Genomic DNA, 7,782 nt, shown 5'->3' on the forward strand with positions numbered 1-7,782 from the left:
CACTTACACTCCAAACAGCTGCTCATCGGGAAAAGACTCATTTATTAATGCCTTATCCAGTAAAGTTGCACTTGGATCCTCTAAACGAGAGAGATGATCAACGACTTGATTCTCATTACCTTTTCTGTCCTTGATCTCCAACTCAAATTTCTGAAGCAAAAAAACCCATCTAATAAATCTAGGCTTCGAGTCCTTCTTCGAGATGAGATATCGAATTGCAGCATGATTAGTGAAAATTGTCACCTTCATCCCAAGCAGATAAGATCGAAACTTCTCAAAATCATAGAAAATAGCCAAAAGTTCTTTCTCCGTAGTAGTATAATTCAGTTGAGCACCATTTAGGGTCTTAATAGCATAGTAGACCACATGCAATATGTTGTTCTTTCTCTGCCCAAGAACTGCTCCAACTGCATAGTCACTTGCATCGCACATCATTTCAAACGGCTCAGACAAATCAGGTGCAGTTATGACAGGTGCTGTGATTAAACTCTTTTTCAAGAACTCAAAAGAAGCTAAACACTCGTCATTAAACTTGAATGGAACATCTTTCTCCAAAAGATTGCACAAAGGTTTAGAAATTTTTGAGAAGTCCTTGATGAACCGCCTGTAGAAGCCCGCATGCCCAAGAAAACTGCGAACTCCCTTAACAGAAATTGGTGGGGGAAGATTCTCGATGACCCCCACTTTGGATTTGTCCACCTCAAGACCCTTACTAGAGACCTTGTACCCAAGAATAATGCCCTGTCGTGAGAACCAGATTGGCTCAACACCTCTTGAGAACATCGCCTAGATTCTGTAAGCACTCATCAAATGAATCTCCAAACACAGAGAAATCGTCCATGAACACCTCCACATTCTGACCAATCATGTTAGAGAAGATAGCCATCATGCATCTCTGAAATGTGGTCGGTGCTCCACATAAACCAAAAGAAACCCTTTTAAAGGTGAAAGTACCAAATGGACAAGTGAAAGTAGTCTTCTCCTGATCTTGTGGAGCAATGCAAATTTGATTATAGCCTGAATAGCCATCCAGAAGACAGTAGTACTCATGCCCAACCAATCTGTCAAGCATATGATCAATGAATGGCAGAGGGAAGTGATCTTTTCTCATTTCCTTGTTCAGCTTCCTATAATCCATGCAAACTCTCTACCCCGTGTCTGTTCGAGTAGGAATGAGCTCATTCTTTTCATTAGCAACGACTGTGATACCTCATTTCTTTGGTACACACTGAACTGGACTCACCCAAGAACTGTCAGAAATTGGATAGATGATCCCTACATCCAACCACTTAAGAATTTCCTTATTCACGACTTCCTTCATGATAGGATTTAGCCTTCTTTATTGCTCAACAATAGGCTTGCTACCTTCCTCTAGCAGAATTTTATGCATACAATAAGAAGGGTTGATTTCCTTGATATATGCTATCGTCCATCCAATTGCCAATTTGAATTCTCTCATAATTCTCAAGAGTTTTTCCTCATCGCTACTTGAAAGGTCAGATGCGATAATAAAAGGTAAATTAGGTGCATCACCTAAAAAAGCATACCTCAAGTGTTCAGGTAAAGGTTTAAGCTCAAGTGTAGGAGCTTCCTCAATAGATGGATTGAGGCTCTTAGGAGATTTGTTCATCTCCTCCATTCCAAGAGATTCAAAAGGCATATCCATCTTCCTCTTCCAGGGAGAAGCATTCAGAAATTGTAACTGTTCATCCCCTTCATCATCTTCACTGTCAAAATTCCCCAACAAGGCCTTTTCTAAGGTATCAGACCTTAGCAATTGATCAAGTTCTGAAGTAACCATAGAATCAACCAATTCCACCTTTAAGCACTCCTCATTTTCCGTAGGGAACTTCATGGCATTGAACACATTAAAAGTTACATCCTGATCCAACACTCACATGGTGAGCTCACCTTTCTGCACATCAATCAGGGTTCAACCATTCACCAAGAAAGGTCTTCCCAAGATTATGGGAATCTTTTTATCCTCCTCGAAATCAAGAATTACAAAATCAGCAGAAAAGATGAGTTTATCCACCTTGACCAAAACATCCTCAACAATTCCTCGTGGATAAGTAATAGAACGATCGGCCAACTGCAAAGTCATATAAGTAGGCTTTGGATTTGGTAAGTCCAACTTCTTGAAGATTGAAAAAGGCATTAGATTGATGCTAGCTCCCAAGTCATATAAGCATTTGTCAAATGACACATTTCCAATGGTGCATGGAATAGTGAAGCTTCCAGGATCTTTAAGCTTCGGAGGCAACTTATGTTGCAGCACAGCACTGCATTCCTCCGTGAGAGCAATGGTCTCTAAGTCATCAAGCTTCACCTTTCGAGAGAGAATACCTTTCATAAACTTCACATAACTAGGCATTTGTTCAAGAGTTTCAGCGAAAGGTATGTTGATGTGAAGTTTTTTGAACGCCTCCAGAAACTTCTCAAACTGCTTTTCCAGCTTTTTCTTCTGCAGCCTCTTAGGAAAAGGTGGAGGATAGATCTGTTTATCCCCTGTATTACCCTCAGAAGGAGTGTGCTCAACAGTAGTCTTCCTTAGTTCCACTTCTACTTCCTTCTGCACTTCTTCTTCAACCTCAATTTCAGATTCTGGAGTCTTAGCTTTTTCAGGATTTGCAAGCCTACCAGACCTCAATGTAATTGCCTTAACATGGTCCTTAGCTTCCTTCTTGCCTGACACTTCAGTATCTCTTGGAAGCGTTCCATGTTGATGATTTAGTAATGCATTCGCAGTCTTCCCAATATGATTCTCCAAGGTCTTGATAAACAGCTTGGCTCTTGTACATGAGCCTTAACTCCTCCAATTCGTATTTTTCATTAGCTTGCGGTAACTGCTGAAGTTGAAGTTGTTGCCTAGGGGTATATTGCGGTTGTTGAAAACCAGGAGGGTTATATTGCTTTGTTGTGTATGGCTGATAAGGTTGTTGCACCGTATTCTGATTGTTGCTCCAGCTGAAGTTAGGATGATTGCGGTTATTGGGATGATAAGTGGCTGGAACTTGTTGCTATGATCTCTGAAAGTTGCTCACAAATTGAGATGATTCGCTAGAAATAGCACACACTACTCAGTTTCATGTGCCCTGCACAAAGTTCACAAATACTAGTGATTTGATTAACTTTATAATTAGCCAAAGAGTCCACTTTCATCGTCAAAGCTTGAAGTTGAGCAGCTTTAGCAGTAGATGTATCTACTTCCAGAATTCTTGCTACCTTGCCTTGCAACATTCTTTGCATAGGAATCTGGTATTCATTAGCTTCCATGAGCTCAATCAACTCATAGGCTTCATTATAGTTTTTGGCCCATAAGGCTCCACCAGACACTGCATCGAGCATAGGTCAAGACTATGCGCCCAAACCATTGTAGAAACAGTTTATAATCATCCAATTAGGCATACCATGGTGTGGACACTTCCTTAGCATCTCCTTATATCGATCCCAAGCCTCACACAGAGATTCTCCAGTTTGTTGTGCAAACTGAGTAAGAGCATTCCTGATTGCAGCAGTCTTCGCCATAGGAAAGAATATAGTGGGAAATTTTTGATCAAGATCCTCTCATTTGGTGATAGACTCTGGTGGTAGAGAATATAACCAGCACTTTGCTTTATCCCTCAAAGAGAATGGGAAGAGTCGCAGCTTGATAGCATCTTTGGTCACCCCATTGAACTTGAAAGTGTCACAGATCTCGATGAAATCCCTGATGTGCATGTTGGGGTCTTCTGTAGGAGAACCCCCAAACTGAACTGAGTTCATTAACAACTGAATTGTGCTCGACTTGATCTCAAAAGTATTGGCGAAGATGGCTGGTCTGATGATGTTTGACTGAATATCATTGATCTTAGGCTGAGAATAGTCCATCAAAGCCTTAGGAATTTCTGCTTGATCTCCCATCACTACTAAAGCTGGTTCCTCAATTTCCTCTTCTTCTTCTACTTTCTCTTCATCCTTAAAAACTTCCCTTCGAATCACTACAGCTTCCTCCTCGGCTTGATCCAGAGTTCTCTTACGAGCCCGCGAACGCGTATGCATACACGCTCGCTAGAGTACCTGAAACACGACAAGAAAAAGAGTAGGTAAGTAACAATGTCCGAGTCAATGAACTTTAACGATCACTAATGATAAGCACATAAACTAAAAGTTAACGCCGAGTCCCCGGCAGCGGCGCCAAAAACTTGTTAGTCGCTAAACACGCGCTAATAATTCACGCAAGTATACGTGTTCACAAGTAATATAGAATTATTTCTAGTTCGTTCCCACGGATACTAGTTTATGTTAACTTTATGATTTATGCACTTATGCAACAATGATATGGCTATTATTCAATGCTAAGACGAATAACAATTTGGGTTTTGATTATACTACGATTAACTATTGAGAATTATGCTAGAGAACATTAACTAAGAGATTGAAGAGAATTGAATAATATATGACACAAACATGGGATTCTAACTTCATTAAATACTTCATTCAATAGCCTTTTTATTCTTAACCTTAGCATGTAATGGTGATGACACTAATCAGGTAACACGAAACTGATAAACGCAAACTTTCATTATATGAATACCATACTACCAGGCATCCACAAAAGAGATAGAAGCTAAATAGACACCAATTATATTGAGACCCTATATGTCTATATAATTTGACAACATAATGGTTTAATGAACAAGTTATATATCATGATTACATAGGGCAAGTAAGATGGTTAAAATTACCTACGCATCATTCATAACAATAACATATGAACCTATGCTAGCATGACAAGTTCTAAACCCTTAATTTCATTTTCGCTTCATTAAAGATTAACACGATATCTTATAAGTTCGCGACATTCATAAGGAGAATAAGCACAACCAATACTAGGTTATCATACAATCACCACACACTAATCGGAACAAATTTACTAAATAAATTCATAAATAAATCCGCTAGAACCCCTACGATAACGATTAGCCCATAATCGGACTCATCATCAACGTGGGTTCCGATGAAAGCATGGTATAATAAACGTAGTCTTTATAAAACAAATAATAAACAAAGTACGTAATCCAGAGTATTAGGTTTAACAAAATAAGAAACGAGCATCCAAGATTACAACTTAGAATAAAGATTCGCAAGAATAAACTAGAACGTCTTCACCTTTGTCGAATTGTGCTATAGGTCTTCTTGTTGTCTCCTCCTTAAGCTGTGTTATGAAAAATGTCTTTTTGTGGTCTTTAAATAGCAACCCAATTAATACAAAAGCCCAGAAAATCAGTCTTCTAATTGAAACAGGAATCTGGAATCCTGACCTGGCGCGGCCGCGCGCTTCACCAACGCGGACGCGCTGACATTCTGCTTCACCAACGCGGTCGCACTGACATTCTGCTTCTCTGGCACGGCCGCACGCTAGCAGAGCGCGGCCGCGCGCAAGCACAGCGCGGCCGCGTGCTAGCACAGCGCGGGTGCGCGGGTCTTCTGGAAAAACTGAAATTGCCTTCGCTTCTTGCTGCAATGAGTTGGTCTTCACAAGCCTTTATTCCTTGGACACCATCCTAACACCATATTAGCATCAAATCAATGCTAATTTACCTGAATTCCAGATTAATGCCTGAAATGTAAAAATACTAGAAAACACATTAAAACACCAATAACTTGAGTACAAATACATCAATTTAGAGCTTATGGAGCGTTATAAACTGTCATAAATGCCACTCAACAATGAGCACAAATCTTCTGGATCAAATCCAAGTCAATCTTCTAAAGCAATTGACAACAAGGTGTATGTTAGGACGAAAACATGCGCTAAAATTACACGCAAGTATACGTGTTCGCAAGTAATATAGAATTCTTTCTAGTTCGTTCCCATAGAGACTGGTTTATGTTAAGTTCAATTTATGCACTTATGCAACAATGATATGGCTATCGTTCACTGCTAATACAAATAACAAATTGGGTTTTTATTAAACTAAGAGATTATACTAAATAGCATTAACTAAGAGAATTGAGGTTGAATTACTTATATGAGACAAATATGGGATTCTAACTTCATTATTACTTCATTCAAAGTCATTGTTCTTAACCTTAGCATGCAATGGTGATGACCAGAGGTGGCCAGACGGCCGGTTTGGCTCGGCACGTACGTGAATCGGCTCACCTAAAACTCGCTTGACTAGGCTCGTTGCGTGCCGGTTAATTATTCGGCACTAACCGCCTGTAGATGCGAACCGAACACGAATCAGGATTGTTAAAACCGCGAACGGACCGGCAAGCGAACCAGACGCGAACCAGCCCGTGTAATTCGTAAACGAATAAGAGCCTGGCTTAATCGTTATTCGGCCCGTGAACCGCCTGGCTCGTGTTAATAATCAACTAACTAAATTAAATCATCACTCCTTGAATATCAGCAAGACAGCAGCAGTCTAAATCATCACATGATTCATTGTGCTTTTTATTAAAATAATTAATTATAAATATTATTATATTGAAGTGGTGGCTGATGGACTGAATTGTGTGGACAGGAAATGGAAATTGGTAAATATAAAATAATGATGCAGCTCGCCTCGGCTCGCCAACTCGGCACGGCCCAGGCTCCTGCTTTAATAAATCGCAGCATGCAACTAGTACAATTCTATAACTCGTTTGACTCGTCTAAACCGTGAGCCGTTCACGGGCTCTCATTTCTTGAATCGGCACGAGCCCGGCACAGCTCATCCAGTTAAGCATGCCGTTCACAAGTCCTGTATTAGCTGAATCAGCCCACCTAAAATTCGGCACGGTTCGTTCGGACCGCTCGTTTGGCCACCTCTAGTGATGACAACTAATCAGATAACATGAAACTATTAAATGCCAACTTCTATTGTACGAATACCCTACTACCAGACATCCACAAAGGAGATAGAAGTTTAATAGACACCAAATATGTTGAGACCCTATATATCTATAGAATTTGACAACATAAAGGTTTAACACGCAAGTTATCTACCATGATTACATAAGGCAAGTAATATGGTTAAAATTACCTATAAATTATGCATAACAAATACATGAACCTATGCTAGCATGGCAAGTTCTAAACCTTTATATTCAATATCGCTTCAATAGAGATTAACACGCTATCTTAGAAGTTCGCGATGCTCATAAGAAGAATAAGCACAACCAATACTAGGATATCATACAATCATCACACACTTAGGTATCGAAACAAATTAACTATTGAAATTCATAAGTAAATCTGTTAGAACCCCACGATAACGATTAGTTCATAACCGAACTCATCATCACCGTGGGTTCAGATGAAGCATGGTAAATAAACTAAGTCTTTATAAACTGAATAAATTAACAAAGTAGGTTAACAAGAGTATTAGGTTCAAACAATAAAGAAAACAAGCATCCAAGATTAAAACTTAAGCAAAAAATCACAAGTAAAAACAAGCTCTTCTTCTCTTTCGTTGAATTTGTGCTATTAGGTCTTCTTCTTGTCTTTTCCTTAGTCTCTGTTGTGAAAAACGTCTTTAAAGAGTCTTTAAATAATAGCCCATCTAATCAGGATTCCATAAAATCAGTCTTCCAATAGAAACAGGATTCTTTAAAATTGACCTAGCGCGACCGCCCTGGGATCCGGCACGGCCGCTCCCAAGTGTAGCGCGGCCGCGCTGAGCTTCTGGAAAAACTGGAAATTTCTTCTTTTCTTGACTACAATTGCTGGCTTCTTCCACGCAATCAACCGAAGCTCCATCCTAACATTCTTCTAGCATAAAAATAATGTAAAACCATTACTGCTTTCGAATA

The 7,782-nt window shown here is 39.6% G+C and overlaps 1 non-coding gene across 1 annotated transcript; it reads left to right on the forward strand.

The window, feature by feature from the left end:
* The first annotated feature begins 3,406 nt into the window (after positions 1-3,406).
* On the forward strand, positions 3,407-3,513 carry LOC141716154 (small nucleolar RNA R71). The gene has a single exon (XR_012572874.1). It is a non-coding gene; the product is annotated as a small nucleolar RNA R71 (small nucleolar RNA).
* Positions 3,514-7,782: the final 4,269 nt, after the last annotated feature.

This window comes from Apium graveolens, chromosome 3 (genome assembly GCF_009905375.1).
Source record: "Apium graveolens cultivar Ventura chromosome 3, ASM990537v1, whole genome shotgun sequence".
Lineage (NCBI taxonomy): Eukaryota > Viridiplantae > Streptophyta > Magnoliopsida > Apiales > Apiaceae > Apium > Apium graveolens.